Here is an 11205-nt window from a genome sequence, read left to right as displayed (position 1 = left end):
ACTAAAGGAGAATATCGTGTATTAGAAGAGTATTTGAAGGGAAAAGAAATCAATGGAGAGTATCATGCTGAGTGAAATGAGTCAGACGGAGAGGGACAGACATGGAATGATTACACTCATTTGTGGGATAAAAAAAAAAACATAGTATGAGACTGGTAACCAAAGACAGTAGAAATACGGGTCAGGAGAATTGGTTCATGGTAGGAAGCCTACCTCAGGTGATGGGAGAGAAGGCAGTTGGGATAGAGGAAGAATCACTATGGCAATGATAGTTTGATAGTTGGAAATGATCACTCTGGATAAGGCTGGGTGTGAGGGGCATGGCAGGGAAGGAAACCTGGGACATTTCCCACCAATGTACACTGGTGAAAGGATGGGTGTTGGAACATTATATGACTGAAACCCAAGCATGAACAGCTTTGTAACTATTGAATCACAGTGATAAGAAAGAAAGAAAGAAAAAAAGAAAGAAAGAAAGAAAGGAAGGAAGGAAGGAAGGAAGGAAGGAAGGAAGGAAGAAAGAAAGAAAGAAAGAAAGAAAGAAAGAAAGAAAGAAAGAAAGAAAAGAGAGAGAAAGAGAGGGGAAAAAAAGAAAAAGAAATCTCCCTAAGTAGTGTCTTGTCAGTTGGCACTAAAAAAGCTTCAACAAAGATAGCATCTCACTGGAGTTCATTTGCATATTAAATTTAAATATTCGAATGTATTCACTGTGCAGTGTCATTCATTATCAACTTTTAGCTGCCAAAAATCTGAGAGCATGCCTACAAGGTCATTACATAGTCATTAAAGCAATCAATGAAATCAGAAGCAGTTCTTTAAATCACAGAATGTTTGGACAGCTATGGTGAAAACAAAGATTTTAATCACCACTTCATACAGAAGTTTATTAGCCATCAAAGGAAGCTTGTTGGATTTGTTTTTATTGTGGTATTTTTGTTTGGTTGTGTGTGTGTGTTGTTTTATTTTGTTTTGTTTTGTGTCCATTCCCAGTGGTACTCAAAGGCTTCATGTGGCTGGGTACAATCCCAGTAGTGTTCAGGTACCATGTGGTGCCTGGAATCAAACTCAGATCTACCACATGCAAAATAAGTATTCAGTCTACTGAGATACCTCTGGGTCTGGGTTGGGCTTATAAACTCTTTGACTTCATGCTAAGTTCCATAAAGATAAGGCAACTTGGTTGACTCCGAAAATGACATCACCTACTTGAACAACCTGCTTAATAAATTAAATAAGACAAATTTACAATTCCAAGGTTCCAAGTTGAATTCAAAGGATAAAAAACTTTTTTCCACATTTGTGACAAACTTCTGTACAAATAAAATTTAGGATGAGAAAAATTCAGCTAGTTTCTGAATTTATCAACAGTAGAAAAACGTGAAGACTTGCTTCTCTATTGTCAGCACTTGGAAGTTCTCAAGTCTGATCTCAATCAACAATTTGAAACTATTTTTTTAATTGTATTGAATCACCATGAGATAGTTACAAGCTTTCATGTTTGGGTTACAATCACATAATGATCAAACACCCCTCCCTCCACCAGGGCACATTTCCCACCATCAATATCCCCGGTATACCCCCCTTTCCCACCCTCCCCCTGCCTCCATGGCAGACAATATTGTCCATACTCTCTCTCTCCTTCCCTATTCCAGCTGCCTTCTTCCCTTTGCTCATGAGGTAGGCTTCCAGCTATGGAGCAATCTTCCTGTCCCGTGTATCTACTATCCTTAGGAGTCAGCCTCATGTTATGTTGCTTTATACTCCACAAATGAGTGCAGTCCTTCTATGTCTATCCCTCTATTTCTGACTCATTTCACTTAGCATGATACTCTCCATACTATCCACTTATAAGCAAATTTCATGACTTCATCTCTCCTAACAGCTGCATAGTATTCCACTGTGTGGATGTACCAAAGTTGAAACTGTTTTTTAAAATGACCTATTTAACTGGGTTTGGGACTCTTTTTTCAAATACAAAAAGAATATTCTTCAAAATTACAAACAGAACTGATCAAGTTAATAACAAATGAAAAATTGAAATTTTAATTCAGTGACAGATGCCAACAGTTCTGGCTACAAAAGCAGTTATCTACACTTTATCCTGGATTACAGGCTATAGAAAAAATGTTTTAAATTGCATTTGCTTCATCATATTTAGTGGAACATGGGTTTAATGTGGTCACAAATCTGTTAACTATAAAAAGAAACCAACAGCAAATAGATAACCACAGTGATTTAAGGATCCTGCTGGCAATCATAACTCTGCCAAACATTAATAAACTGATGGCAAGCCAGGTTCATCCTTCTCATTAGGATCACTTTAATGCCATTCATAATTTCACTTTCTTTACCACACTGTGGGATTTAGCAAGCCACATCCTACATGAAGGAATGCAAATTCGTCATTACCTCTTGCTGTTAGTTTTATTAAAGAAGGCACACTCCCAGGGGGGTACTGAGTAATTTTTTTCCTGAATATGGGGCAACAGGCCAAATAATTTTGGGAGATTCTGCCTTAAATCTTATATTCTTGCCCACCTTCTGGGACTCTTGCCAGTCTCCCAGTAGTAGAACAGTTGATGTTTTTAATAAATAAATATTTCTCTAGTCATTTAGTGGAGCCAAGGTATTTCTTTGGAACAAGAGTTTTATATGGTGTTTTATTATTTTTCCCCTTTTTTTCACAAAGAAAAGAACTCATTAATTCTAACCATAGCCCTTAGGCATTTTTAAACCTACTCATATTGGCCATCACAAACCCAAGTTCAAATGTCCATCTTTTTCTAAAAGCAAATAATACTGGAATTTTTCATATTTTAATTAAATTTAGTATTTTACCAGTGTTTTGCAATGCTATATAAATTCTGAGTACCACTTCACCACACCCACTGTCAAAGTTTCAGTGCCATTCCCATTATCAGATTGGCCCATTCTACCCTTTCTTTCTGCTTCTCTTCACATAATCCTCTGGCAACTTTCAGTAAGAGATTTTTGTTGTGACATCTTAATTATTTCAGTTATTTATATTTCACATATGAGAGAAACTGTCTAGTGCTCTTTCACATGTGACTTGCTCGATTTTGCATAATGACATCAAATTCTACCCATTTGCCAAAAAATGCAAACTTTAATCTTTTTTTTCTTTTGATTTGTATTTGGGGTTTTGGTGCCTCACCAGTGGTGTGGCTCAGGGATTATTCCTGGGCTCTGTGTTCAGGGATCACTCCTTGCTATGCTTAGGGAATTGTTTGAACAGCCAGTGATTGAACTAGGGTCATTTGCATGCAAAGCAAGTGCTTTAATCACTCTCCAACCCCCAAATTTTCATCTTTTTAAATAGTTGAGTAGTATCCGATTCATTATAGCGTCTACAACTTCTTAATCCAGTCATTCACATGGGGCATATGTGCTATTTCCATGATTTGGCTATTATGAATAATGCTATTTAGTCATAGGGGTACATACATATTTTTTTAATTAGTGTTTTTATATTCTTCAGATAAATACATGGGAGTGATATATTTCTATTTTTTATCTTTATTTTTGAATTTTTAAAGAACCTCAATACCATCTTCCATTGATGCTGTACCAGTTTACACTCCCATTTATAATGTACTAGCATACTACATAGCTCCTTTTTCTCTCCACACCCTTTCCGACCCTTGTTGTTTCTAGTTGTTGCTTTTAGATATGTCATTGTCACAGAAGAGAGATAATATTTTTAAGCAAATATTTGTGGATACTAAAACTGAATTGATTCCTCTGAAGGTTTATTTCAACACCACCCTAGAGATCCCAGGTCCTCAGGCAATGATGTCATAAGTTGAAACTTAGAACTCCCTGGTGCTATTCTTCAAGCATTGCCTATACACTATCAAGTCTATCTCTCTCTGGAGTACAGAGGAACTGTATTTTTCTTAAACCAGTATTTTTCACATGAATATGTATTTTGGATATGTATCTTACATGGGCTAACTAGTAATTTAAAGTAGCTTGAAGATGAGATCTAGATTCATTCCTACAGAATCTGAAAAGACTGGCAAGATACCTTTTTATAAAGTAGATCATAATATGAGTTAAGATATATTTAAAAAATTACTCATTGGGCAACTGGATAGGTCTTTCCATGTATTATTTCATTGATCCTTTCAATAATTCAATGATAAAATCAGTTTTGTTATTCCTACTTTATAGATGAGGAATAATGGCCAAGTTAAGTAAACTACTGAAAATATCATACATAATTATAGAATACAAAGTTTGTCACAGAACTGCTTATATTAGACTATTTACTATTATGTCGAGTCAATAAGCACTTCCCAATAGATCAGCTGTTCTACTACCTTAATGAGTCAGTTTTTCTGGGATGACTGCAAAATTGATGACATGCCTATCATGACAAGTTAGGTAGTAAGTATGCTGATAATAAAAATGTATCCACATCACAGGGACTTAATGCAAGAAATTGCTACCTGGGTTGGAGTGATAGCACAGCGGGTAGGGCATTTGCCTTGCACGCGGTCAACCCAGGTTTGATTCCCAGCATCCCATATGGTCCCCCGAGCATCACCAGGAGTAACTCCTGAGTGCAGAGTCAGTAGTAATCCCTGAGAATCGTCAGGTGTGACTCCAAAAGAAAAAAAAAGCCACCATTTTTACTTTATCAGTCAGGTGGTCATATCAAATCAGGTAGATCCCTCTTTTGCAAACCACAATACCCAAAAGGAGAACAAAGGGGAATGCCCTGCCACAGAGGCAGGGTAGGATGGGGGGGTGGGGGATGGGAGGGATACTGGGATCTGTGGTGGTGGGAAATGGGCACTGGTGGAGGGATGGGTATTTGATCATTGTATAATTGAAACCCAAGCACAAAATTTGTAAGTCTACAACTGTACCTCATGGTGTCTCACTAATAAAAATTTTAAAAAATCATGTAGGCCCCAACCTGTCTACTGAGAAATGGAGGGGAGCAAAAGGGATATTTGGTAAGGAATGACTATAATACCCCGGAGAAAGTCTTTAGAGACATAGAAAAAGAACTGCCCTAATTGTACATTTAAAAGACACTCAAAATACCTATGTAGATCACAATGCCTTAATATTTTAAAGGCTTAAATTCTTGGGAAAAAGAAAAAGGGAGGAATCAACCTCCTGAACTTCAAACTGTACTACAAAGCAGTAATAATTAAAACAGCATGGTACTGGAACAAAGGCAGAACTGCAGACCAATGGAACAGGGTTGAATACACTGACATCTCCCCTCAATCATATGATCATCTAATCTTTGATAAAGGTGCAAGTAATGTGAAGTGGAGAAAGGAAAGCCTCTTTAACAAATTGTGCTGGCATCACTGGACAGCTACATGCAAAAAAATGGGCTCAGAACTCTGCCTAACACCACGTACAAAAGTAAGATCAAAATGGATTAAAGACCTCAACATCAGACCAGAAACCATAAGGTACATTGAAGACAAAGTTGGCAAAACCCTCCATGATATTGAAGCTAATGGTATCTTCAAAGATGCCACGCCACTGGCCGAGCAAGTGAAAACAGAGATAGATAAATGGGACTATCTTAAACTAAGAAGCTTCTGCACCTCCAAAGAAACAGTGACCAAAATACAAAGACAGTCTACAGAATGGGAAAGGATATTCACCGAATACATATCTGACAAGGGGTTGATATCCAGGATATACAAAATACTGGTTAAACTCCACAAGAAGAAAACATCCAACCCCATCCAAAAATGGGGCAATGAAATGAACAGAAACTTTCTCAAAGAAGAAATCTGAATGGCAAAAAAGCACATGAGAAAATGCTCTACATCATTAGTCATCAGGGAGATGCAGATCAAAACCACAATGAGATACCATCTCACACCTCAGAGACTGGCCCACATTCAAAAGAACAAAAGCAACCGATGCTGGCGCGGATGTGGCGAGAAAGGGACACTCCTTCACTGTTGGTGGGAATGTCCACTGGTTCAGCCCTTCTGGAAAACAGTATGGACGATTCTCAAAAAATTAGAAATTGAGCTCCCATTTGACCCAGCAATACCACTCCTGGGAATATATCCCAGAGAGGCAAAAATGTATAGTCGAAGTGACATCTGCACTTGTTTGTTCATTGCAGCACTCTTTACAATAGCCAGAAACTGGAAGAAACCTGAGTGCCCAAGAACAGATGACGGTTAAAGAAACTTTGGTACATCTACACAATGGAGTACTATGTAGCTGTTAGAAAAGATGAAGTCATGAAATTTACATACAAGTAGTACAACATGGAAAGTATCATGCTAAGTGAAATGAGTCAGAAAGAGAGGGATAGACATAGAAATATTGCATTCATCAGGGGGATATAAAGTAACAAAATATGAGATTAATACCCAAGAATAGCTGAGATCAGCATCAGGAGGATTACTCCATAGCTTAGTGGCCAGTCGGGCATTCTAGAGGAAAGGGCAGCTCAGATAGAGAAGGGAACACCAAATAAAGGGTGTTTGGAGGATCCTCCCAGGAGGGGAGATGCATGTCGAAAGTGGACTATGGACTGAACATGTTTGTCACTCAATGCCTCTTTTGCAGACCACAACACCCAAAAGGAGAGAGAGAACACAGGGGATTGCCCTGCCACAGAGGCAGGAGGGGATGGGGGGATGGGGGTGGGGGGGATATTATCCATGGTGGTGGAAAATGGGCACTGGTGGAGGGATGGGTATCTGATCATTGTATAATCAAACCCAAGCACAAAAAATTGTAAATCTAAAAAAAATATTTTAAAGGCTTAATGTAAAAATCATCATAATTAAAAAATAAAAAATAAAATGTTAATTTGATTTCAGTTTTTGATCATCCATCCATCAATGGACATTCAAATGCTGCTTGAACAAATGCTTCACTTTCTGAGCTACAGTTTCCTAAATTCTCAAATAAAATAATTGAAGGATTGTCTTTCGTGTTTTACTCCAACACATTTTATACTTTTACCAATGAATGTCTCTTACAAAAGACATGAACCAAGATCACACTGGCACTTTCCAGAGACTGTGGAAACATTTCTTGATGTGAGAGGCAAAGCTGTTCTGTGGTATAAGTCAAGCTTACTGTTTTGCTTGGATGGTAGAAATGGGAACACTCTGCCAACCTAACAGAATGGGGTCAGCGGTTCATGACAACTCCCAGGCCTTTGGAGATGCTGGGAGCTTTTTTGTTAGTTTTTACACTTAATAAAAAGCAATTTCCTCTTTTAGAAGGCACGTTTTCTTGTTTTAGAATTATAGTGAGGTTTAGGGTTTTGTTTTGTTTTTTATTTTGTTAATTAAAAAAATTCTCTGTGGGGCTGAAGCAATAGTACAGCAAGTAGAGTGCTTGCCTTGCATGCAGTCAACCTGGGTTCAATCCCCAGCACCCCCATGTGGTTCCCAAGCCCACATGGAGTGATCCCTTGTGCAGAACACATACTTTGCTGAATACAGTAAGATATAGCCCAAAAATTAAAACAGAACAAACACAAACCAAAAAATAACATCTTTTATAAGGGTGAAGTTATAAGCAACAGAAAAGGAAGTAGATTTGCCCTGGTAAGACAACAGTCACAAGCAGACCAAGAGGTAAAACCCATTGTCCCTAAATGAGCTTCATCTTCAAGCAGGATATTATTCCTGGATAAAAACTCTTGCTAAATGGCCCATGACGAATGAATGGATGTCATAGTCCCCAAACATAGATTTCTCCTTGAACACTCAAAGGAAAGTCACTCAGTAACATATATTTTGGTCCAATCTCGCACGCATTTTAAATTTTTTTCAACTGATACACAATAAAAAGAAAAGTATTCCTCTCACATTTTTTGAGACAAAAGCAATTTTATCTTCCCTTAAAATGGAATTGAGCGTGTACAGGCAAGTTGATAGTAATAAAGGGATCAGTTTCCATTCCTTTAGAGCTACTGGCTATCACTATACTGAAATCAGAACAGCTCATATTTGGATGCTCCAGGAGTTTTATAGTCAAATTTTTCTCAGGTCTCCAGGCTACTGAAGATTTTTTAAGGACAAGGACAGGAAGAGGCAGGAAGTTGGGGAATGGTGTGTCATTAAGGAGGAAGCCCCAGAAACATTGAAAATGTTTTCTTTTTATATTCCTTTTACAAGAAGGAGAGGCAAACTCTCTGCATTGGGCTTAAGACAAAGGGGAAGAGTAGGATGTTTGAAAGACTAGACCTTTGTATAGCCTGAGTGCATATCCTAGGACGTTTCTGAGCTGTTCTCAAGAGTTTTTCCTCTGAGCCATTCTTTCTAATCTCATCTTGCTTATTCCCTCTGGTTCCTATGCAGCTGTATAATTCCTCCCCCCTTTTGGGGGGAGGGAGGTACGGTTCTAACTCCTGAGGGGATTATCAGTGAAATAGTCATCTGGCCACATCTTGCTGAGGATGGTCAGAGATATTAATCACACGTGGAGCCCCCACAAAGAGGGGTTTTGTTCATGAGCCTTCTGTCAAGATCAAGTGACCTGTCAGTTCTGGGCTTCATCTACATCTGCAATCTAAAGGATTTTAGGAGAGAAGAGAGCAAGGTTTACCAGTGCATTTATAAGACATGGGTCAGATACCAGAAATAAAAGCAGGCTAATGTGGGTAAAAGATGGAAAAACCATATGGACAATGAATAAAACCATTTCTCTAAGGGAATAACAAAGGGAGAAGCTAACAAGACTGGAGGCTATTCTCAATTTTTTTTAGAATAAAGTGCTCCTTTTTAAAGAAGCAATTATAGAATCGCAAGGCTAGTAAGATTTAGTAATAAAGGGGTCAGTTTCCATTCCTTTAGAGCTACTGGCTGTCACTATACTGAAACCAGAACAGCTCGTATTTGGATGCTCCAGGAATTTCATAGTCAAATTTTTCTCTGGTCTCCAGGCTACTGAAGATTTTTTAAGGACAAAGACAGGAAAAGGAAGGAAGTTGAGGAACAGGAATGGAGTTTACGGTAGTGTTCACCACTTTCCTCCTTGGGTAAGGTGCGTTCCATCCAAGGGGGCCAAGTGGCCGTGACTAGACTAACATGCAACCCATGAATAAGGCACCATTGTTGTGGGTGGGCCCCATGGGTGGCTTTTGTGAGGCGGGGAGGAAAGAGACACAGATAGTCATTTTCTCCCAATCTGCATCTGCCCTCCCATTGATCATCGATTTGCTCGAGCGGGCCCAGTAACGTCTCCATTGGAGACTTTGTTGTTACTGTGTCTGGCATATCGAATACTCTCGGTAGCTTGCCGGGCTCTCCAAGAGGGGCGGCTACATGCAAGGCAAACGCCCTACCCGCTGTGCTATCGCTGCATCTGCCATCCCAATACCTGCTGGAAAGACTAGGACTAATAAGAGTCTGCGATGAGTCCCTGTCTGTTTCTGATTTTTCTGCTATCTCATTTATTCAGTCTCTGCAGTTGGAAGTTGGGAGAAGCAAGAGCTGCACAGGTTGTCACTGAAATGAAGGATGAAAAAATATGTGTCCATAAGGTATCTCAGCCTCCTTCTTAAATTGTTTGCAAAAGAAATAGAGCTGTTCAAGATTTTAGAAAAAGACCAACAAAAGGAAACCAAATTTGGCTGAAGGAAAGAAATAATAAAACTTACAGCAGAAATTAATGATATGGAAACCAAAGAAACAATTTGAAAGGCCAATGAAACCAAGAGCTGGTTCTTTGAGAAAATAAATAAGATTGATAAACCACTAGCAAGACTCACAAAGAAAGAGATAGAACCCTAATAAACCAAATCAGGAATGAAAAAGGAGACATTACAACAGAAACTAATGAAATTCAAAAGATCATCAGAGACTACTTTGAGAGTTTATATGCCATGAAACAAGAGTACCTAGAAGAAATGGATAAATTCCTGGATTCCTATAATCTCCCAAGACTGAACCAGGAAGACTTGGGATACCTGAATAGACCCATTCATATCAAGGAAATAGAAGCAGTAATCAAAAGTCTTCCCAAAAACAAAAGCCCAGGCTCAGACGGGTTCACTAGTGAATTCTTCCAAACATTCAAAGGAGAACTTTTGCCAGTTCTCCATAAGCTTCTCCAGGAAATTGAAAAACCAGGAACCCTCCCAAAAAACTTCTATGAGGCACATATCTCCCTAATACCTAAAGCAAACAAAGACACCACCAACAAAGAAAACTATAGGCCAATATCCCTGATGAACACAGATGCGAAGGTCCTCAACAAAATATTAGCAAATAGAATCCAACAACTCATCAAAAAGATCATACACCACGACCAAGTGGGATTCATCCCGGGGATGCAAGGATGGTTTAACATTCGGAAATCAATCAACATAATCCATCATATTAACAAAAGTAAAGATAAAAACCATATGATCATAGCAATAGATGCAGAGAAAGCTTTTGACAAGATACAGCACCCGTTTATGATGAAAACTCTCACCAAAATGGAACTTTGAAAGAACTTTCCTCAAGATAGTCAAAGCCATCTATGACAAACCCATGGCAAGCATTATCCTCAATGGGGAAAAGCTAAGGGTCTATCCTCTAAGATCAGGGACAAAACAAAAGATGCCCAATATCACCACTTCTGTTTAACATAGTACTGGAAGTACTTGCAACAGCGATTAGGCAAGGAAATGACATTAAAGGTATCCAGATAGGAAAGGAAGAAATCAAGCTCTCACTATTCGAAGATGATATGATACTATATCTTGAGAATCCTAAATCTCTACCAAGAAATTCCTAGATCCTCCCAGGAAGGGAGATGCAGGTTGAAAGTAGACTGGACTGAACATGTTCGCCACTCAATGCCTCTTTGGCTGATCACAGCGCCCAGGAGGAGAGAGAGAACAGGGGGGAATGCCCTGCCACAGTGGCAGGGGGGGATGGGGGGATGGGAGGATGGGGGGGAGGGATATTATCCTGGTGGTGGAAAATGGGCACTGGTGGAGGGATGGGTATTTGATCGTGGTATGACCGAGATCCAAGCACAAAATTTGTAAATCTACAACTGTACCTCATGTTGTTTCACTAATAAAAAAGAAAAGAAAAAAAAATTCCTAGAAACAATAGCTTTGTACAGTAAAGTTGCAGGCTATAAAATCAGCGCCCAAAAATCCATGGCCTTCCTATATGCAAATAATGAGAGAGAGGAAAGTGACATGAAAAATAATCCCATTCACAATTGTGC

The sequence above is a fragment of the Sorex fumeus genome, unplaced genomic scaffold (genome assembly GCF_029834395.1).
Source record: "Sorex fumeus unplaced genomic scaffold, SorFum_2.1 ptg000039l, whole genome shotgun sequence".
Classification (NCBI taxonomy): Eukaryota; Metazoa; Chordata; class Mammalia; order Eulipotyphla; family Soricidae; genus Sorex; species Sorex fumeus.
The sequence above is the reverse complement of the archived record's forward strand: the minus strand, read 5'-3'. Positions refer to the sequence as shown.